Raw genomic sequence first — 24,515 nt, 5'->3', positions numbered from 1 at the left:
TCTGTTGGTCACAGATACCTTCTTTTTTTAAGTAGGGGTGTGGATCAGAAAACCAGTCAGTATCTGGTGTGACCACCATTTGCCTCATGCAGCGTGACACATCTCCTTCACATAGAGTTGATCAGGCTGTTGATTGTGGCCTGTGGAACGTTGCCTCACTCCTCTTCAATAGCTGTGCGAAGTTAATGGATATTGGTGGGAACTGGAACACTCTGTCGTACACGCTTCGATCCAGAGTAGGGGTATGAACGTTTAAACATTTTAATGAAGTTGGGATCCTTAAGTAGGCTGTCAAGTGTTTATAAGAATTTGTTCTTAATTAACTTGCCTAGTTAAATAAAGGTTAAATAAAAAATGTATTAATTAAAATCACAGTTCAGTGATCACAAAACATTATTTTCTGTGTTCTAGCCGATAGGCTATAAATGCCTGGGGAAGTTGTGTAATTCAAATAAAACCAGAGAGGATGAGGCAAATTTTAGGCTTGGTGAATTTGCAAGGCATGCAAGACAAGACATGACATAGCGAGATGCAGATTACCAAAACATATGACCAGGCTTCTGCTTTTTCCATCTCTCTCCCTCACACTCGCCTGGCTGCTCCGCCTCTCTCTCCCTCACACTGGCCTGGAAGCTCCGCCTCTCTCTCCTTCACGCTGGCCTGGCTGCTCCGCCTCTCTCTCCTTCACACTCGCCTGGCTGCTCCGCCTCTCTCTCCCTCACACTGGCCTGGAAGCTCCGCCTCTCTCTCCTTCACGCTGGCCTGGCTGCTCCGCCTCCCTCACGCTGGCCTGGAAGCTCCACCTCTCCCTCCCTCACGCTGGCCTGGCTGTTCCGCCTCTCCCTCCCTCCCTCCCTCCCTCCCTCCCTCACGCTGGCCTGGCTGCTCCGCCTCTCCCTCCCTCCCTCCCTCACGCTGGCCTGGCTGCTCCGCCTCTCCCTCCCTCCCTCACGCTGGCCTGGCTGCTCCGCCTCTCCCCCTCACGCTGGCCTGGCTGCTCCGCCTCTCCCTCCCTCCCTCACGCTGGCCTGGCTGCTCCGCCTCTCCCTCTCTCCCTCCCTCACGCTGGCCTGGATGCTCCGCCTCGCCCTCCCTCCCTCCCTCCCTCCCTCACGCTGGCCTGGCTGCTCCGCCTCTCCCTCACGCTGGCCTGGCTGCTCCGCCTCTCCCTCCCTCCCTCACGCTGGCCTGGCTGCTCCGCCTCTCCCTCTCTCCCTCCCTCACGCTGGCCTGGATGCTCCGCCTCTCCCTCCCTCACGCTCCTCCGCCTCTCCCTCCCTCCCTCACGCTGGCCTGGCTGCTCCGCCTCTCCCTCCCTCCCTCACGCTGGCCTGGCTGCTCCGCCCTCCCTCCCTCCCTCACGCTGGCCTGGCTGCTCCGCCTCTCCCTCACGCTGGCCTGGCTGCTCCGCCTCTCCCTCCCTCCCTCATGCTGGCCTGGCTGCTCCGCCTCCCTCCCTGGCCCTCCTCCCTCCCTCACGCTGGCCTGGCTGCTCCGCCTCTCCCTCTCACGCTGGCCTGGCCTCCGCCTCTCCCTCCCTCCCTCACGCTGGCCTCCTGGCTGCTCCGCCTCCCTCACGCTGGCCTGGATGCTCCGCCTCTCCCTCCCTCCCTCATGCTGGCCTGGCTGCTCCGCCTCTCCCTCCCTCCCCCTCCCTCCCTCCCTCCCCTCCCTCCCTCCCTCACGCTGGCCTGGCTGCTCCGCCTCTCCCTCCCTCCCTCCCTCCCTCCCTCACGCTGGCCTGGCTGCTCCGCCTCTCCCTCCCTCCCTCCCTCCCTCACGCTGGCCTGGCTGCTCCGCCTCTCCCTCCCTCCCTCACGGTGGCCTGGCTGCTCCGCCTCTCCCTCCCTCACACTGGCCTGGAAGCTCCGCCTCTCCCTCCCTCCCTCCCTCCCTCACGCGGTCCTGGCTGCTCCGCCTCCCTCCCTCCCTCCCTCCCTCACGCTGGCCTGCCTGCTCCGCCTCTCCCTCCCTCACGCTGGCCTGGCTGCTCCTCCTCTCCCTTCCTCACCCCTTCCTCACGCTGGCCTGGCTGCTCCGCCTCTCCCTCCCTCACGCTGGCCTGGCTGCTCCGCCTCTCCCTTCCTCACCCCTTCCTCACGCTGGCCTGGCTGCTCCGCCTCTCCCTTCCTCACCCCTTCCTCACGCTGGCCTGGCTGCTCCGCCTCTCCCTTCCTCACCCCTTCCTCACGCTGGCCTGGCTGCTCCGCCTCTCCCTTCCTCACCCCTTCCTCACGCTGGCCTGGCTGCTCCGCCTCTCCCTCTCTCCCTCCCTCACGCTGGCCTGGATGCTCCGCCTCTCCCTCCCTCCCTCATGCTGGCCTGGCTGCTCCGCCCTCCCTCCCTCCCTCCCTCCCTCACGCTGGCCTGGCTGCTCCGCCTCCCTCCCTCCCTCCCTCCCTCACGCTGGCCTGGCTGCTCCGCCTCTCCCTCCCTCCCTCCCTCCCTCACGCTGGCCTGGCTGCTCCGCCTCTCCCTCCCTCCCTCACGGTGGCCTGGCTGCTCCGCCTCTCCCTCCCTCACACTGGCCTGGAAGCTCCGCCTCTCCCTCCCTCCCTCCCTCCCTCCCTCACGCTGTCCTGGCTGCTCCGCCTCTCCCTCCTCCTCCCTCCCTCCCTCACGCTGGCCTGCCTGCTCCGCCTCTCCCTCCCTCACGCTGGCCTGGCTGCTCCGCCTCTCCCTTCCTCACCCCTTCCTCACGCTGGCCTGGCTGCTCCGCATCTCCCTCACTCACGCTGGCCTGGCTGCTCCGCCTCTCCCTTCCTCACCCCTTCCTCACGCTGGCCTGGCTGCTCCGCCTCTCCCTTCCTCACCCCTTCCTCACGCTGGCCTGGCTGCTCAGCATCTCCCTCACTCACGCTGGCCTGGCTGCTCCGTCTCTTCCTAATGATGCCAGTGTGTGCTCAGTCTTCGGTCTGTTGCCTGTAGAATATTCTAGCCTATTCATGGCACTAATGTCTTCGAGACAGCTTTGCAAGCATTTTTGCCTCATGAAATAACAGTAGGCTACTGGTAGCCTGTATCGATTACGCTTTTCAGACATAATCGAACATGGCTCCTTGAAAGCGCCTCGGCTACGGCATGTTATTCTGTATGTTAGGGTAGGCTACGGCATGTTATTCTGTATGTTAGGGTAGGCTACGGCATGATATTCTGTATGTTAGGGTAGGCTACACTATGTTTTTTTTTAATGCAGACAAAACCTTCTCTGGTGAATCGAACAGACATTTTACTTGTCTGTAAAGGAATGCCGCTTCTAAAGTCCATCACTAGGAAACCAGAACTGTCAATCAAATAATCTCCAGCTGCTACTCGCAGCCTGCCAACTACACACAGACCACTCTCTCCTCTCTTTTTAAATACCGTGACTTACCAAGACATTTAGTAGAAAGAAAGCACATCTAGTTACCATACCATAAAAACAGCATAAACAACAACACAGCAGCTCATCAATCAGTTAACTGTAGTCAGGGAAACCATACCGAACATGTAAAGACCTGAAAAGGCACTTTTTTGAATTCTCTGAAAAGTTATTAATAGTTGATATCAACATGTTACCGTAGCTGTGTTGTATGTCTGTAAAGTGTTACAGTAGATGTAACTTCTTCAAGTCCCTGGGGTTCATACATACGTAATATGACTATTATTCTGCACTGTAAATTGACACGGAAAACCGATTTTAAAAAATGTGAGTTAAAACATTAAGCAAAATTGTCCATTTGTCACATCGCTAATTCAAAGCATCCCAAACAATGTGTGGCATGTCTGGTGAGTATGCAGGCCATGGAAGACGGGACATTTTCAGCTTCCAGTTGTGGTCTTCAGATCCTTGCGATATGGAGTCGTGCATTATCATGCTGAAACATGAAATGGTGGCGGAGGATGAATGGCACGACAACGTTGACATCAGCAAACCGCTCGCCCACACAACGCCGTCTGCCCGGTAAAGTTGAAACAGTTCCAGCATGCCAGTGGCCATCGAAGGTGAGCATTTGCACACTGAAGTCGGTTACGATGCCGAACTGCAGTCAGGTCAAGACCCTGGTGAGGACGACGAGCACGCAGATGAGCTTTCCTGAGACGGTTTCTGACCGTTTGTGTAAAAATGATTTGGTCGTGCAAACCCACAGTTTCCTGTCCGAGTGCCTGATCTCAGACGATCGATCCCGCAAAATGAAAAAGCTGTCTGTGGAGGTCCTGAGCTGGCGTGGTTACACGTGGTCTGCAGTTGTGAGGCCGGTTGGGTGTACTCCCAAATTCTCTAAAACGACGGAGCTTATGGCAGATACATTAACATTAAATTCTCTGGCAACAGCTCTGGTGGACATTGCTGCAGTCAGCATGCCAATAGCACGCTCCCTCAAAACGTGAGACATCTGTGACATTGTGCTGTGTGACAAAACTGCACATTTTAGAGTGGCCTTTTATTGTCCCCAGCACAAGGTGCACCTGTGCAATGATCATGCTGTTTAATCAGCTTCTTGATGTGCCATACCTTTCAGGCAGTTGGATTATTGTGGCAAAGGAGAAATGGTCACTAACAGGGATATAAACAAATTTGTGCACAAAATTTGAGAGAAATAAGCTTTTTGTGCAGATGGAACATTTCTGGAACTTTTTATTTCAGCTCAAGAAACATGGGACCAACACTTTACATGTTGCATTTATATTTGCAGTGTAGTTGTATGTCACTTAGGGTGACATATTACCTACTGTATATCAGATCAATTATAATGACGTGCCATATTTAACCCTTATAAAGAATCATAATTACATTGAATGCCTATGATTCGTTTTGAATTATCCTCCTCCCCTCTGTAAATCATATTTCAATTATGCAAAACAACTAACTTAATTGAATAAAGGAGAATAAATGGACTTTATGGAACTGACAACAGTAGCTCAGATCAGAGCTAGAAGTTTTGGACAAGAGCATCTTGGCTTGGAGACACATACATTACATACTGTAATCCACCTCTAATGTCAAATGCCGCGGTGGTGACATTGGCTTCTCCACGTGGGATAAAATTAGACTGAACACACCGCTGGTTCAAGGTGAATACAATTTGATTCTATTCCCTGGCGTAGGCTTTTCATTTTTGTGTTCTTCAGTAGGCGCTAACTCATTTATCTTTCTCTGTGATTTTTCTTGTAGCATATTCCTCTATGCTAATTCCCCTGCGTATTCTAGTGCTCTTGTTCCCAGAGGCTTCCCATAGGATGTATCCCAAATGGCACCCTATTCAATATATAGTGCACTACATATGGGCCCTGGTAAAAAGTAGTGCACTGCAATGTGAATAGGGTGCCATTTGGGACACAAGCATAGCCTGTGTGCAGGTATCAGTGGACATCAATCTTACAGTATATACATACAGCTTCTGGGCTTGTTGGGGCTTGCTACACTAGCCATTGGAAATTGAGTTTGCATAGCGGGTTGCCTACCAAAGGCCGAAACAAGAGTCTTTGGGAATAATATAGTTTACGCAAGTTCAACATCACTAAGGCTGGTCACTTTCACATTTATCTAGTAAGCACAATATAATTCACATCGCTTCCTTTCACAGGCATAGCAGGTATCTATAGGGTAGTATTTATAATGATACCTCATCAGCATAGCAGGTATAGTATAGGGTAGTATTTATAATGATACCTCATCAACATAGCAGGTATAGTATAGGGTAGTATTTATAATGATACCTCATCAACATAGCAGGTATAGTATAGGGTAGTATTTATAATGATACCTCTTCAGCATAGCAGGTATAGTATAGGGTAGTATTGTAATATTACCTCATCAACATAGCAGGTATAGTATAGGGTAGTATTTATAATGATACCTCATCAACATAGCAGGTATAGTATAGGGTAGTATTGCAATATTACCTCATCAACATAGCAGGTATAGTATATGGTAGTATTTATAATGATACCTCATCAACATAGCAGGTATAGTATAGGGTAGTATTGTAATATTACCTCATCAGCATAGCATCACATCTCCGCTGGTACTTTTCTATTAGCAAGTGTGAGGAATGTCATTCACCTATTACCTTCAGCCTATGAGCATGGCACACTAGAGAAATCCCACCACGCTTGCTGAATGGGCGCACTTGTGCAATAATCACTTTCCCTTCCTCCAACCAATGGGAATGAATCTAGGAGAGTTTGTCAACTCAACCCTTGTGTCTTGATTGTTGTTTTGCAGCAACAGTCTTCCAACCACCTTCCACCACCACCACCAGTCATCGGAAGCCCATTCTCCCAGCTGGGGTTTTTGATGCCAGCTGCCCAGCATAGAGCAACCGGTAATCAGCATTTGGCTCCGAGGAGCATTCCTCAGAGATGAGGCCTACCCCAAAACTATTCAATAAAATTATATGTTGCATTTAATCTATGTTGTCATTCAGTTAAGCCTGTACTCAATTAAACTTGTGTCCCTTAAAAAATGGTTTTATACCTATCCCAATAGGTGCTCTTGTAGGAAGCAATCACTCCCCTATTGTTGACTACTAATGATCTATAACTGGACTAATAACTCACTAACTAGTAATCACTCCCATATTGCTGACTACTAATGATCTATAACTGGACTAATAACTCACTAACTAGTAATCACTCCCATATTGCTGACTACTAATGATCTATAACTGGACTAATAACTCACTAACTAGTAATCGCTCCCCTATTGTTGGCTACTAATGATCTATAACTGGGCTAATAACTCACTAACTAGTAATCACTCCCCCATTGCTGATGACTAATGATCTATAACTGGACTAATAACTAACTAGTAATCACTCCCCTATTTTTGACTACTAATGATCTATAACTGGGCTAATAACTCACTAACTAGTAATCACTCCCCTATTGTTGACTACTAATGATCTATAAATGGGCTAATAACTCACTAACTAGTAATCACTCCTCCATTGCTGATGACTAATGATCTATAAATGGGCTAATAACTCACTGTGTAGAGTAGGGGCTGAGTCCTGCTTGTCAACGCACCGGTCTGTGTAGAGAACGGGCTGAGTCCTGCATGTCAATGCAATAGAAACCTACTCTGATGTGTTCTGCCTACAAGAAAGTGTCTTGCATAGTTAGTTTTGTTGTTTTGGTATGTTGCATTGAAAGTGGCTAATATTGCGTTGATTTGATTACAATTCCCACAGTAAAAGGAAAGGTTGATAGTGTTAACAGGGAAAACAGTGGTCACCAACCTTTTCTGAGTCAAGATCACATTGAGTCAAAATGCAAGCCGAGATCTACAGCTCAGATGTTTTGTATTAAAATGGCTTTTTAAAAAACGTACGCCTTTGCAACATTAACCAATTACATACAGTACTGTAGCAATGAGGTTTGTGCAGTAGGCTACAGGCCCAAAACATTATAATGACATATTGGCTTTGCTTGAATTGCCCTGCCAATGCATTGCTGTTCAGGCCATCTTTTTAAATTATATTAAAACATTTGAGGTAGGTTGCATGATCATACCAGTAATAAATCCGTTGTTGTATTACTTGTGAGGCACAGCTGAGTGAGCATACATTTTTAAAAATGGCTTTTTATTTTATTGGGCTGATGGTTCCTTCATCTGATGGTCGGTCTCAGGCTAAGGGTCCGCCTCAACATCCCTCCGCTCTCCCTTTCCTCCACAGACACTGACCAAAAAGCGACACGGTTTCCAGCTGATGGTGAAACTCGAGTCGCACCGCATTATTTCTGCCTCATGCACAAATTCGTGTTGTTACTCCTATGAACACATCAATATTCCTTGATATTAAAAAGACCCAATCTGCTTATAATAACAACACAAGCCTATAGATACACGTTCCTACTCATTCATTACTGCTGCAGTACTTGTTGTAGCGCTGAGTGGAAATAAGAAGAATGCACATTGTATGGCTTATAAAAGTCTTGAATACAAAGTGTTGACAGGGCTGAGTAAGAAGTTAAACATGAACTCACTCATAAAAACAGCAGCTCTTTGCCAAAGACGAATAAAATGTAAAGAAAGATTGGCCAGTGGATCGTGATCGACCAGCTGGTGACCACTGCTCTAGAAGGTTGAGTGAAGTTCAATCTCATGCTTCTCTCCATGGGCTGATATTTCTTCTGAGCAGAAGTGCCGTGGCTACAGCGCAGCATGCGCACGGCTTAGAGGGAACATTGCTTGTGAACCTTACAAACCATGTACAATTTATAGACATTGTTGTACAGAGGGGTTGATGTGGTGGAACAGTGTATAAAACATTAAGAACAGTTTCCTAATATATTTAGTTGTGCCCCCCCCCACACCCACACCCACCCTTTTACCCTCAGAACGGCCTCAATTCGTTGGGGCATGGACTCTACAAGGTGTCGAAAGCTATCCACAGGGATGCTGGGCCATGTTGACTCCAATGCTAGGTTTCTTTTGTGTGGTGGACCATTCTTGACACAAAGGAAACTTTTGATCGTGAAAAACCCAGCAGCGTTGCAGTTCTTGACACAAACCGGTTAGCATGGCACCTACTACCAGACCCTGTTCAAAGGGAACTTCAATATGTTGTCTTGTCCATCACCCTCTGAATGGCACACATACACAATCCATGTCTCAATTGTCTCAAGGCTTCAAAATCCTTCTTTAACCCGTCTCCTCCCCTTCATCTACACTGATTGAAGTGGAATTAACAGGTGACATCAATAAGGGATCATAGCTTTCACCTGGATTCACCTGGACAGTCTAAGTCAAGGAATAATAATAATAAATAATACAATCCATAGAATACATAAAAAACGATGTATTATGTAAGAGGATAATATTGAATAATGTGCTCAGGAATGCTCACTTAATCTCTTGTCAATGTAACCTATATACAGTACAGTCTTAAATGTATCTAACAGGACTCAGATATACCCACAACTTAACAACGCAGTCCCCAACCAAATCACTCCCTCATAGATGAATCTACCCACTAAAACAATGGGTTAAGTGAATTGCGAAAACAAGCTGTATGATCCCAGATGGGATGTTGCCCTATAAGGCGGTAATACCTGGTGATAAATACCATAGACGAACTCTGCAGGAGAGCCGGAGAATCAAAAGAGAAATCTCATTTGAAACGTCCCGTGAGTTTGGGCCTGATTATTCTGTGAGTATAGGCTCTGGCCTGCGAGGGCAGACCGGCTCTGTTCTGCAGTAGGGGAGACAGGTGATTCCAGGTGATTAATGAGGGAACAGCCATGGGCTGCGTCCCAAATGGCACCCCATTCCCTATATAGTGGATTACTTTGTTACTTCGTAAATGAGACAGTATTAGACAGTGTTCCAGGTAGATGACATACAGTATTAGACCGTGTTCCAGGCAGATGGAGACAGTATTAGACTGTGTTCCAGGCAGGTAAGATGCAGATAGTATTAGACCGTGTTCCAGGCAGATAAGATGCAGACAGTATTAGACCGTGTTCCAGGCAGGTAAGATGCAGACAGTATTAGACCGTGTTCCAGGCAGATAAGATGCAGACAGTATTAGACCATGTTCCAGGCAGATAAGATGGATATAGTATTAGACCGCGTTCCAGGTAGATGGAGACAGTATTAGACCGTGTTCCAGGCAGATAAGATGCAGACAGTATTAGACCGTGTTCCAGGAAGGTAAGATGCAGACAGTATTAGACCGTGTTCCAGGTAGATGGAGACAGTATTAGACCGTGTTCCAGGCAGGTAAGATGCAGACAGTATTAGACCGTGTTCCAGGTAGATGGAGACAGTATTAGACTGTGTTCCAGGCAGATAAGATGGAGATAGTATTAGACTGTTCCAGGTGGATAAAGACAGTATTAGACTGTGTTCCAGTATCCACACCTCTAAGTTGTGTGCTAGTATAGACATTGGACTACATCCTGTGACAAACCTCTTCAAGGTCAGGAGAGTTTGTCACAAATTAAGCAGGAGACCGTCACCAAAATCACCCCAGAATGAGAGTTTCTTCGAACAGGACTGTACCTGTGTGTCTGGTGCTCTGTCCTGGTCCTCCCAGGCCGCAGGCGAGGTCAAGGATAGCAGTGTTCGGTACACAAATCGGGTTTTCGGTAGGTCCAGGTCCAAACGGCAACAGGTAAGTCCAAACAGTTCAGCTTATACACGGTAAATCCAGCTGAGATATTTATATAAATATATAAATATATATATACTGTAAGTCAGAAGTTTACATAAACTGAGTTTAAATGTATTTGGCTAAGGTGTTTCACCATTCCTGACATTTAACCCTTGTAACAATTCCATGTCTAAGGTCTGTTTGGATCACCACTTTATTTTAAGAATGTGAAATGTCAGGATAATAGTAGAGAGAATGATTTATTTCAGCTTTTATTTCTTTCATCACATTCCCAGTGGGTCAGAAGTTTACATACACTCAATTAGTATTTGGTAGCATTGCCTTTAAATTGTTTAACTTGGGTCAAACGTTTCGGGTAGCCTTCCACAAGCTTCCCACAATAAGTTGGGTGAATTTTGGCCCACTCCCCCTGACAGAGCTGTTGTAACTAAGTCAGGTTTGTGGGCCTCTATGCTCGCACACGCTTTTTCCACATGCTTTTTCAGTTCAGTTTCAGATCTTCTATGGGATTGAGGTCAGGGCTTTGTGATGGCCACTCCAATACCTTGACTTTGTTGTCCTGAAGCCATTTTGCCACAACTTTGGAAGTATGCTTGGGGTCATTGTCCATTTGGAAGACCCATTTGTGACGAAGCTTTAACTTCCTGACTGATGTTGTGAGATATAATCTCTCTCCCTCTCATATATATATAATATATATATATATTATATATATATAATTAACTTCTCCTATTCTCTCCCGTACTTCATATGGTCCTGTCCATATGGCTAGTAGTTTATAGTGGGGACCAGCACTCACATCTTACCTCCTGGGTTGATATTCCTTCAGGGTAGCCTGCCGGTTATACATGTGCCGCTAGTGCTCTTGTGCTTGCCTCATGTGATCTCTGACGATGGGCATGACTGTGGCTATCCTGTCTTGCATTGCCGTGACGTATTCTATAACACTAGTATATGGGGTGGTTTGATGCTCCCAGGTTTCCCAGGCGATGTCTAAGATTCCCCGAGAGTGCCTCCCATATACCAGCTCAAAGGGGGAAAACCCCAGCGAGGCTTGGGGAATCTCTCTAATGGCAAACATCAGATATGGCAACATGCAATCCCAGTTTTTCCCATCCTCATCGATTACCTTCCTGAGCATTGACTTCAGGGTGCGGTTGAATCTCTCAACCAGCCTATCCGTCTGAGGATGGTAAACCGATGTCCGATGTTTTACCTGCGACAATTTACAAAGGTCTGCCATAAGGTGGGACATAAAGGGGGTCCCCTGGTCAGTAATAATCTCCTTTGGAATCCTTACCCTGGTGAACAGGAGCACTAATTCTCGGCAATATTTTCGGAAGCCATTGTCCGAAGGGAATGGCTTCTGGGTAGTGAGTGGCATAATCTAGGATGACCCGAATGTATTGGTGCCCTCTGGCGGATTTGGGTAGCGGGCCCACTATATCTATCCTCTCAAATGGCATTTTGATTATGGGGAGTGGCACGAACAGGCTTCTAACAGCTGGTCGGGGAGCTGTTAACTGGCACTCTCCACAATGCCGAGCCACTTCAGCCTGAATTCATGGTCAGTAAAACCTCTTTACAATCCGGTCTCGGGTTTTATCGATACCAAGGTGTCCACCGAGAATGTGCCCATGAGCTAGGTCCAGTACTGTCCTCCGGTACCAGGTGGGGATCAACAACTGTTCCACCACATCAACCCCTCTGTACACCAAATCCTTTTCATGATGAAGTGGGGAAAACTACTAGGCATCGTCCCATCATTTATTGGGGTACCATCTACGACCTGCACATCTGCTCTGGCTTGCTGCAGGGTTGGATCCTGGTTTTGGGCCGTCCCGAAATTAGTCAGGGACCCTAACAGGTCTGTTGGTTCTAGATAGTCGTCCTCTGGATCCAGATCGACCCCGGCCCCACTAGAACCGGGCTGCTCATTATGGATGAGGTCTGCCACTTCTTCCTCATCCTCCCCTACTAGCACCTGTGAGGTTGGCCCCTGGGAGACCTTCTCTTTTCTTGGCTTTGGTTGAAGGCCACATGCCATTTCCTGCTTGGTGGTGTTCATTCTGGTTGAATAAAGACATTTAACCAGAATTAAGCCCATCACATCAAAAAATTAGGAACCAGTATCTCCACAGTTAGTTGAGGGGAGAGTAAGCTCCTAAAGCCCAGACTTGGAGGCTCTGTTAGAAGCGGTCACTACAATGTAACCAGTGATGTAGTGGTAAAAGAAAATAGGTGGGTAAACTCTGATTGTCGTTCCCTGTGGAAAAAGTAACACTTCCTATACAGTACCAGTCAAAAGTTGCCACACCTACTCATTCAAGGGTTTTTCTTTATTTTTCACTATATTCTACATTTAGAATAATAGTGAAGACATCAAAACTATGAAATAACACATGGAATCATGTAGTAACCAAAACAAAGTGTTAAACAAATCTAAATTGATTTTATATTTGAGATTCTTCAAAGTAGCCACCCTTTGCCTTAATGACAGCTTTGCACACTCTTGGCATTCTCTCAACCAACTTCATGAGGAATGCTTTTCCAACAGTCTTGAAGTAGTTCCCACATATGCTGAGCACTTATTGGCTGCTTTTCCTTCACTCTGCGGTTGAATCCATCTCAATTGGGTGGAGGTTGGGGGATTGTGGAGGCCAGGTCATCTGATGCAGCACTCCATAACTCTCCTTCTTGGTCAAATAGAGCATACACAGCCTAGAGGTGTGTTGGATCATTGTCCTGTTGAAAAACATATGATACACCCACTAGGCCCAAACCAGATGGGATGGCGTATCGCTGCAGAATGATGTGGTAGCCATGCTGGTTAAATGTGCCTTGAATTCTAAATCAATCACAGACAGTGTCTCACAAAGACACAGAGGTTGGAACCAAAAATCTCAAATTTACACTCATCAGACCAAAGGACAGATTTCCAACAGTCTAATGTCCATTGCTCATATTTCTTGGCCCATTGCTCATGTTTCTTGGCCCAATCAAGTCTCTTCTTCGTATTGGTGTCCTTTAGTAGTGGTTTCTTTGCAGCAATTAGACCACGAAGGCCTGATTTACGCAGTCTCCTCTGAACAGTTGATGTTGAGATGTGTCTGTTACTTGAACTCCGTGAAGCATTTATTTGGGCTGCAATTTCTGAGGCTGGTAACTCTAATGAACTTATCCTCTGTAGCAGAGGTAACTCTGGGTCTTTCTTTCCTGTCCTCATGAGAGACAGTTTCATCATAGCGTTTGATGGTTTTTGCGACAGCACTTAAAGAAACTTTAAAAGTTATTGAAATGTTCCAGATTGACTGACCTTCATGTCTTAAAGTAAAGATGGGCTGTTGTTTCTCTTTGCTTATTTGAGCTGTTCTTGCCATAATATGGACTTGGTCTTTTACCAAATAGGACTGTCTTCTGTATACCACCCTTACCTTGTCACAATACAACTGGTTGCCTCAAACGTAATAAGGAAAGACATTCCACAAATTAACTTTTAATAAGGCACACTTGTTAATTGAAATGCATTCCAGGTGACTACCTCATGAAGCTGGTTGAAAGAATACCAAGAGTGTGCAATGCTGCCAACAAAGCAAAGGGTGGCTACTTTAAAGAATCTCAAATACAAAATATACAGTACCGTTCAAAAGTTTGGGGTCACTTAGAAATGAATAGGAAATAAAGTCAAGACGTTGACAAGGTTATAAATAATGATTTTTAATTTAAAATAATAATTGTGTCCTTCAAACTTTGCTTTCGTCAAAGAATCTTCCATTTAAAGCAATTACAGCTTTTCAGACCTTTGGCATTCAAGTTGTCAATTTGTTGAGGTAATCTGATTTCACCCCATGCTCCCTGAAGCACCTCCCACAAGTTGGATTGGCTTGATGGGCACTTCTTACGTACCATACGGTCAAGCTGCTCCCACAACAGCTCAATAGGGTTGAGATTCGGTGACTGTGCTGGCCACTCCGTTATAGACAGAAAACCAGCTGACTGCTTCTTCCCTCATTGTCCTGTTGTAGGAGGGAATTGGCTACAATTAAGCGCCGTCCACAGGGTATGGCATGGCGTTGCAAAATGGAGTGATAGCCTTCCTTCTTCAAGATCCCTTTTACCCTGTACAAAACTCCCACTTTATCACCAAAGCACCCCCAGATGATCACATTGCCTCCACCATGCTTGACAGATGGCGTCAAGCACTCCTCCAGCATAGTTTTAAAAATTCTGTCTCACGAATGTTCTTCTTTGTGATCTGAACATCTCAAACTTAGATTCGTCTATCGATAACACTTTTTTCCAATCTTCCTCTGTCCAGTGTCCGTGTTCTTTTGCCCATCATAATATTTTATTTTTATTGGCTAGTCTGAGTTTTCTTCGCAACTCTGCCTAGTTGGCCAGCATCCTGGAGTCACCTCTTCACTGTTGACGTTGAGACTGGGTTTTGTGGGTACTATTTAATGAAGCTGCCAGTTGAGGACTTGTGAGATGCCCGTTTCTCAAACTACATACTCTAATGTACTTGTCCTCAGTTGTGCACCGGGGCCTCCCATTCCTCTTTCCATTCTGGTTAGGGCCAGTTTGTGCTGTTCTGTGAAGAGTGTAGTACACAGCGCTATACGAGATCTTCAGTTTCTTGGTCATTTCTCACATGGAAGAACCTTAATTTCTCAGAACAAGAATAGACTGACGAGTTTCAGAAGAAAGTTCTTTGTTTCTGCCCATTTTGAGCTTGTAATCGAACCCACAAATGCTGAAGCTCCAGATACTCAACTAGTCTAAAGGCCAGTTTTATTGCTTCTTTAAATCAGCACATAGTTTTCAGCTGTGCTAATATAATTGCAAAAGGGTTTTCTAATGCTCAATTTGCCTTTTAAAAGGATAAACTTGGATTAGCTAACACAACGTGCCATTGGGACAAAGGAGTGATGGTTGCTGATAATGGGGGATTTAATAAAAAAGACAGCCGTTTCCAGCTTCATTTACAACATTAACAATGTCAACACTTTATTTCTGATTCATTTTATATTATTTTAAATGGACAAAAAAAAAGCTTTTCTTTCAAAAACAAGGGCATTTCTAATGGACCCCAAACTCTTGAATGGTAGTGTATTTTGATTTGTTTAACACTTTCCTGGAGTTACTACATGATTCCATATGTTTTACTTCATAGTTTTGATGTCTTCACTATTATTCTACAATGTAGAAAATAGTAAAAATAAAGAAAAACCCTAGAATGAGTAGGTGTGTCCAAACCATTGATTGGTACTGTACTTTCAACTGTATTTTACGTTCCACTACATCACTGAATGTAATTGAATAGTGATGACAACGGATGTACTTACATATTAATAGTCTACGCACTGTAAGGGGCATTCCAAGTAGTGTCAATGCATTGCTTCATTTAGGTGTGCCATCTTAATTTGATCACTCTGTGGTCACAGATAATGTTCCTGTCCAGCAGGAAATGCAAACTTGTGTATTCCAGGCTTCTGAAGTTTGTAATTTCAACTTTAAAAAGTCAGACTTGATTTGCCCTAACGACCTATGGATCAACCTCTACAAAATTGTGCATTCATTATAATCCACATAATAATTCATGTTCTGTTGCTGAAGGATTATTTTCTTGCTGTGAGACTAGTCAAATGAAGATAGGACACCTGTACTAAGTGGTCTACAGACCAGAGTCCAGTAGTAATCTAAACTTGGGCTTGAGGAGCCCACTACGGACTAACTTCATGATTAGAGCGAGACCATTACCATCCCATGGCATCTGAACATCAGTTTTACTTCCATAGATCAGTCTGAAACTACAGGTTTGACTGACTTCTAGAACACTGTAGATCTCTGCATAATGCTCCAACCAGGGACACAATTATTGTACAACTCTGCAGAAATGAAAGACATCTCACTGTCTGGTACTGTTCCTCACCGTTCTCCCCTATGACATTCAGAATAGTTATCCACTACTGTATTTCTCTGAGCTGTTATTTCAACAAATCAAAAGCACAGTATGTTTCTATAAGTGGCTTAGTGAGATAGCTATATAAATAATGAAAGTGTAACCTTGAGAATACAAGCACCCAAATAATCAGCCTTAAAGCCTCTGCAGCGAGGACTGCAGCCCAGCACAGCTCAGAGGGAAGGTATACAGGTATGACATTTCCCGAGTGTTGCCTGGACAAATTGCACGCGAAAACAAAAACAATGAATCAAGTTGGAAGGCCACCTGGAGTTTGTTACAGCAGAAAGTCCATCATAAGGCCCCTGCTTTAGCTAGGTTGTGTCACAAATGGCACCCTATTCCCTATGCAAGGGAACCACTTGTCAAAAGTAGTGCACTATAAAGGGAATAGGGTGCCATTTGGGACACATGCCTAGAGACCATTATCCAGGCCAAGAACTAGGAAGCGCTGGTTGGTACAACTTTTTGTAATCCATTTGTGAGAGACCCCCATTAACATAACTGTACTGTTACTGGAGAAAATGAGGCTCATTATGAGGCTCACGATCTACCTAAAGGGTGCGGTAGCAGCCGTGTGTCGTGAACAAATGGCACCCTATTCCCTATGTAGTGCACTACTTTCACCAGGACCCATGGCCCGTAGATGCAATCAGTGTGTCATAAACAAGAGTTCATGTCATTGTTGCCCTTACCAGATCAATCAATCACATTTATTTATAGAGCCCTTTTAACATCAGCCGATGTCACAAAATGCTATACAGAAACCCAGCCTAAAACCCCAAACAGCAATACCGATGTAGAAGCAGGCTGTTATAAACAAGACTACATGTGATTGTTGCTCTTACCAGATGTAGGCTGTTCTAAACAAGAATACATGTCATTGTTGCCCTTCCCTAAGGCAGGCTACCTACCCCCTGTACTGTACGTTTGTGATTGATTATAAATCCAACACTGTAGCAGGGATTGTAACCCATGCAGAACAGAATAATACTGTGGTTCCTTACCTGGTTGTCCTGTGTAACACACACATTTGAAGGAGAAAGGTGAAACTTGGAGACATGTTCCATTACGACAAAATCTATCGCAGTTCTCTCGTCCAATCACATCAGAGCAGTTAGCCCCTGAGGGAAAAGATAAAGCATGAATTATGAATAATTTAATAATTTTCTACAGTATTTTATTCATATAGATTCAATCTATTGTTTTTTATTTGATTTGAAGAAACGTAGGGTCAACAATTACCTACAGTAATTAACTATGCAGATTCTGGAAATTAAATTAAACTGAAAGACATCATTGCAGCTTGAAAGTCTACATCGAAACTCTCACTTACGGTGGCCCCATTGCACAAAGTTAGTTTCTAATGATAACGGTGTTCATTTCATGATTCAGATGACTTGTGATGTCAAAAACATGACAAGTTGGCTCCTAAGTCTTCAGAGCCCATGTTTAAACAACATTTGAGAGCTATCGTTTATTGACAAATACATGGTGAGAGAAGGAATCAAATCTAAATGAAAATGGTAGAGAGGAGGTAAAGTAACTAAGAATGCATTCAGGTGGTACAAAAACCCATTCCAGAAATAATTATGGTGATTAACACAAAATAAAGTCCTGGAAGAAAATATTGTTCACATAAATAGCCCATAGGGTATCTGTGTCTACATACCAAATAGCACCCTTTTCCCAATGAAGTGCACTACTTTTGACCAGAGCCCTATGTGTACTATGAAGGGAAAAGGGTGCAGTTTGGGATGGAATCTGGATATTCTTGAAATAAATGCATTAAGCTAGATGAGAACTAGTAATTATGATAGATAAATAATATGGAAGTATCTCCAAGCAATAGGGTTGTAACATTAGGGTTATGTTCCAAATTGCACCCTATTCTCGATATAGTGCACAATTTTTTTTACCAGAGCCCACAATGTAGGGAATAGGGTGTCATTTGGGAGACAGCCTTAGCCTCCAGGTAGGTAGGTGGATTCTGTCACGGCAGATTTAATTAACGAGAGCAATTTATTTTCGCATTTATAGTAATTGAAGGTACAACAATCCATTGAGTTTAGCATTTGGTGGATGAGTACAGGGTGTAAAGTAAAGCATCAAACCCTGATGAAGGCTATTTGGCCAAAACATTGGTTAAATAAATCCGCTGCAAGGAGAGATGAGTGTGCAACTTTAACATTTTCACAAAGTAGCTTAAAAAAAGAGCAACATCCATTTTTGGACTATATATAGCGCATCAGTGGCGGGAGGGGGGCTTTGTTGTTCTTTTAACTGCAGAATGCCCCTTTAAAAACATAACAGTAGTAACAAAGTCATAGTTATTAGTTGTATTCCTCACCTGTAAAATGTGGAGGGCACAAACACTTATACGATGCGTGGATGTGATCTGTCGTACCATTGCTTACACAGACTCCTTCGTTCTCACATGGGTTTTCCAAACACGCATCAAACTTCTCACAGAACTTTCCAGAGTAACGCTGGCGGCACTGACAGCGGTACGCTCCGTCTTCCCAAAAGCTTGTCCTACAAACACCGTTCCCGGAGCAGAGTCGCACTAGTGGGCTGCTTCGACACTGTTGTTCCTTCACAGAGACGTTGAGACGAAGACCCAGCTTGCAGAGCTGTGAATTCCCCTCATGCGAAGCTATGAAATAATGAAGGCCCGGGAGAAGCCACTTAGGTTGGACCTGCCTAGACGCATTCATAACATCATCGGAACAGAGAAACTGGTCTTGTGACTGTGGTGCAGTGGAACAACTTTCAAAGTCCTCCTTTGACACATTGAGGATCCTGATACCGTATAAATCCAGAGTGGCATCAATAGAAACAAACAGCTTGACGCCAAACTGCACCTCTAGAGGACAAATCTGAGGTAAGTTCCAAGTTGGCGGAACATCTGACTTTTGAGTCTCTGTCCTTTCTTGATCACTCCAACATTGGACCATACTCTCACAGATGTTTTCCATGAGTGTCCATTTCACCTGAGCAGTTTGTGGTTGTAGGTGCCATTCCAGATTGGCTGGTCGGTTGCAGACTGTCTGGCTGTGAACAACTATGCAGCCATTGAGAAAATAGCTTATTATGACAGCGATGATGTGAAATGAAAGCCTCTGCATTTTTAAGTTTCTCCCTTTTGGTGCTTCCCTATTCGCTTTCGTACAGGTCTTCAGAGCTTTCGTACAGGTCTTCAGAGCTTTCGTACAGGTCTTCAGAGCTTTCGTACAGGTCTTCAGAGCATTCCTGAAGACATTTAATTTGAGGAATGTTCAGGGTAAAAGAGATGTAATTAAATTCCTGTCTGATAAAGTCAGAGGTCCAATGGAGGAGGCTTGATGAACGTCATGGCAACACACCAACCTAAAGACAAAACAAGGAAGAGTTTGATTAGCTAAAATCAATCAAAAAGATCATATTTTCTGTCAATATGACAACCTTGAATGATGCTGCTGATGAAAAATGTAAATGTAATTAAAAAGTTCTGTTTATACTGCCTGGACTTCCAACAATGTGAACATCAACTAAACTAGTTAAGTTTTAGTCTAAACCATTTTGTGTCAACATGACAACATTTTGAATGACAGTCCTAATCCACAAAATATACAATCAAGTTTAAGTAAGTCAGTTCTGACGTTGCAGGCTACATGTATAGTTAAAACTGCAGTGACTTTACCATCAGTTGTTTGATCTGACCTAGGATCAAATACTATTATATAAGCACTAGTCTGCCTGGAGTGAGAGATGGGAAAGGTGGGTTGACACTTTTGGGACTCTTCTATTAGCAAGTAGAGCTCAATTACGCACAGATAAAGTATTTGAAATCATTATTAGTATTTTAACCCAGGTATGGGTTGTACCGCTGCTGACCACCGAGAATGTCACATAGCCTCATTTCCCTGAGGTTTATACAACCAGTGACAGCGTCAGATAAAATATTTCCTCTCTCGCTCACACACACACACAGACACACACAGACAGATCCCTCAGTGTCAAGCATGTGAGATGAGTTAAACCAGAAGCAGTTGTCTCTCTCCCCTAGGACCTTCTTTAACCTGTGTACTCCAGATAAAAGAACTAGGGAGTAGAGAGATAAAAAAGCCCTGTCTACGTCCCAAATGACACCCTATGGGCCCTGGTCAGAAGTAGTGCACTATGTAGGGAATAGGGTGCCATTTGAGGCACCCATCCCCCAGTGTTACTGTAACTGCACATTCCCACTGTCAGATCTGTCTGACTCACAATGACTGATATGAATAACTGCCTGGTGATAAAGTAATACATTGAGAAGTGTGAATACACGGAGCAGTAGTATCAATACAAGGGGGAGTGATAAAGGCAATGAGATTGGGGAGGGTATTGTGACTGAATGCTTTGTAGGGAACTCGGTAGCGGCCTACACTGTTTGACAGAGCAAGCTGTCTGGAGAGGGATTGTTCCTGCTTTGCATTGGCAAAGATCCCTTTGACCTGAATACATTGTATTTCTATCAACGGTTGTTTTATCCACATTGTATGATTGTAAAGCAATGAGGAACAATCATGCGAGCGTACTGTAGTCAATTGCAATGACATGGTGACAATGCTGGACATACTGTAGTTATCTCTATCAATAATGAACCATGTTTCCAGTTTAAACATGGTGTCCTTGTATATGAAACCATATCACAATCCCTTCCCATCTATAGCCATCCCATTGAAGTGTTATCCTTTCTGAAACGTTACACTGTAGTATGGATAGCAGACCCACTCACGACCAGACCAGACAGACCAGACAGACAGTTAGAGAGTTACAGAAAGGAGAATGACAGTGAAAGAAAAAGGAAGACAGAAGAAAGAGAGAACCTTCCAGTGCAGCAGCCCTGTAGCAGTACCATCATCAACAACCAGGCCTGGAGCAGTACCATCATCAACAACCAGGCCCGGAGCAGTACCATCATCAACAACCAGGCCTGGAGCAGTACCATCATCAACAACCAGGCCTGGCGCAGTACCATCATCAACAACCAGGCCTGGAGCAGTACCATCACCAGGCCTGGAGCAGTACCATCATCAACAACCAGGCCTCAACAACCAGGGAGCAGTACCATCATCAACAACCAGGCCTGGAGCAGTACCATCATCAACAACCAGGCCTGGAGCAGTACCATCATCAACAACCAGGCCTGGAGCAGTACCATCATCAACAACCAGGCCTGGAGCAGTACCATCATCAACAACCAGGCCTGGCACAGTACCATCATCAACAACCAGGCCTGGAGCAGTACCATCATCAACAACCAGGCCTGGAGCAGTACCATCATCAACAACCAGGCCTGTAGCAGTACCATCATCAACAACCAGGCCTGGAGCAGTACCATCATCAACAACCAGGCCTGGAGCAGTACCATCATCAACAACCAGGCCTGGAGCAGTACCATCATCAACAACCAGGCCTGGAGCAGTACCATCATCAACAACCAGGCCCAGGTAGCAGTACCATCATCAACAACCAGGCCTGGTACCATCATCAACAACCAGCAGTACCATCATCAACAACCAGGCCTGGAGCAGTACCATCATCAACAACCAGCCCTGTAGCAGTACCATCATCAACAACCAGGCCTGGAGCAGTACCATCATCAACAACCAGGCCTGGAGCAGTACCATCATCAACAACCAGGCCTGGAGCAGTACCATCATCAATAACCAGGACTGGAGCAGTACCATTATCAATAACCAGCCCTGTAGCAGTACCATCATCAATAACCAGGCCTGGAGCAGTACCATCATCAACAACCAGCCCTGTAGCAGTACCATCATCAACAACCAGGCCTGGAGCAGTACCATCATCAACAACCAGGCCTGGAGCAGTACCATCATCAACAACCAGGCCTGGAGCAGTACCATCAACAACCAGGCCTGGAGCAGTACCATCATCAACAACCAGGTCTGTAGCAGTACCATCATCAATAACCAGGCTTGGGGCAGGGCAGTACATTACCATCAACAACCTTCCTTGATTAACAATTTGCAATTGTTTATAACGGGGCTCTCCAACCCTGTTCCTGGAGAGCTACTGTCCTGTAAGGATTCACTCCAACCCTAATAAAGTGCACCTGATTAATTGGTTGATAAACTGAATTAGATAAATTACCACTGGGCTTGGAGCGAAAACCGTACCGTTTGGGAAGCAGTCGGAGACAGGAAGGAACGATGCCATTGTGTTCCTCAGCTCACCATCTCTCTCACGGTACAGTCGTTCAGGAGGGAGGTGAAGAAAAGAGCATGGAAAGTCTGTACTGATAACCCAGCTTTACTGTGGATAAAGACAAATCCAGCTGCCCTTTACTATGCAAAGATTGTATAAATACTGTACATTTATTTGTATTCATAAACAAATCAACTATGTTGCTATAATTAAAATAATAATATTTATTATATTGGGTAATAGACCAATAATAACGAGACTGGACAGTATAATTGTTTTACTGTGTTTCTATAGTAGGAAGAATAATCTCTATACGTGTGGAGGTTAATTACTATGTAATCAGAGGCTCATGATTACTGAACAAACAAAAAGGAAACCACAACTGGATACATAGGTTGTCTCCCAAATGGCACCCTTTTCCCAACAAGGGACCTACCCCCATGGGCCCTGGTCAACATTAGTACAGTAGTCAAAAGAAAAAGAGTGCCATAGAGTACCACAGTATGAGTCATAATACCCATAACACCTAGCGGTCAAACAGGGAAATTATTCCAATCGTTTTACCACCACTAATTTTTCCCATAGTGGATTTTAGAAACACTTAAAATAAGCGCTGTGTTTCGTGTATTCTTACCCTGGTGTGACGTTTTAAAAGTAATGTAAATCTCTCTAGGACAAGGTGACTTTTATCAATATAGTCGCCTGTATTTATCCACAGCCTCTATCATAAAGAACTACAAATACCATGGTGATCTGGACGAGACGACCAAATTGAAGCAAAGGTAAGAATCTCTGGATTAACTATCTAATGTTAGCTAAATGTAGTAATGAATAAATTGGCTGCATTTCTTTAACTTGACAATGCTGTCAACTGTCTTGTGCAAGTTTTAAATTGACACAATACCTGTTTAGCAAAGGCTTCAGCTAGTGATGACATGCAGATCCTATTTAACTATTGCTGTACATCTACTATTCTTCAAATATACTACATATTCTATCCATATACTGTCCATATTGTCTATTCATCCCATAACATTTATACTCCGGACTTCGACATTTCTCATCCTAATATTTCTTATTTAACTTTTTAGATTTGTGTGTATTGTTGTGTATTGTTAGATATCACTGTACTGGGATTTGTAGTCTTGCGTGATGTCTACTTTGACGCTAATTAGCATTTTCGAATATGAGACCAAATACAGGCGACTATATTGATAAAAGTCACCTTGTCCTAGAGAGATTTACATGGTTAGCAAAACGTCACACCAGGGTAAGAATACATGAAACACAGCCTTTATTTGACGTGTTTCTAAACTCCCCTATGGAAAAAAACTATTGGAAAGCTTTCCTTGTTTGACCACTAGGTTTTATGGGCATTATGACACCTCCACTGTGGGGCTCTATTTGGGGAGTATCCATGTTGTCAACAGGAACTGTCAGACATACTGAGGTATCAGATCCTAGCCTAATTATCAGCCTGGGAGGTTTTCTTTGAAGTAAATGTCAGAGTAACACCCAGGACTATAATCAAATACATGATGGGTATTATTCCAGACCTGGGTACAAATAGTATTTGTTTTCCTTTCAAATACTTTGTGTGTTTGATTAAGCCTGTCTGGAGAGCCAAATGGGTCGCATGTGCGCTTTTGGGACTAATCCATTGTGCCAAGCAAGATCCATGAAGCACACCTGAAGTATTTGAAAGAAAACAAATATTATCTGAACCCAGATCTGACAGGTATCATCTTTCATTAAACTCACCAGATGATACATTTAGTCAAGAGACAGGTCCGTTACCATGAAAACCACCATGAATATCCGTTTCAGAATTAGGAGGCAAGGCAATAGACTTTCATCTTGTATGATTTCATGGGTAAATGAAGCTAATGCGGGAGAAAAAACGTTTCTATCATCCAACCTTTGCTGTAAAATCTGTATCCAATAAGCATATTTGAATTAAACAACAACTCTATGCTTAATGTCTCAGCCTGCGTAGGTAACGCGTTTGCACCGAGTCCTTATTTACCATTATGAGATGTGAAATGAGGTTTTACATTACCAGTGAGAAGGAGCAACAAGCTTGAAGAGTCCTCTATGATTGATATTTTTAAGCATAGAGTTGTTGTTTCATTCAAATATGCTTATTGGATACAGATTTTACAGCAAAGGTTGGATGATAGAAACGTTTTTTCTCCCGCATTAGCTTAATTTACCCATGAAATCATACAAGATGAAAGTCTATTGCCTTTTGCACA

The 24,515-nt window shown here is 44.5% G+C and overlaps 1 long non-coding RNA gene across 1 annotated transcript in view; it reads right to left on the bottom strand.

The window, feature by feature from the left end:
* Positions 1-17,183, bottom strand: part of LOC135573657 (uncharacterized) — a 30,027-nt gene extending 12,844 nt beyond the window's left edge. Inside the window, exon 1 of the long non-coding RNA XR_010464808.1 lies at positions 17,073-17,183. This is a non-coding gene — a long non-coding RNA (uncharacterized LOC135573657). The remainder of the gene's footprint in view (positions 1-17,072) is intronic.
* Between the last annotated feature and the right edge of the window lie 7,332 nt (positions 17,184-24,515).

This window comes from Oncorhynchus nerka, linkage group LG10, assembly GCF_034236695.1.
Source record: "Oncorhynchus nerka isolate Pitt River linkage group LG10, Oner_Uvic_2.0, whole genome shotgun sequence".
NCBI lineage: Eukaryota > Metazoa > Chordata > Actinopteri > Salmoniformes > Salmonidae > Oncorhynchus > Oncorhynchus nerka.
The sequence above is the reverse complement of the archived record's forward strand: the minus strand, read 5'-3'. Positions and strand labels throughout refer to the sequence as shown.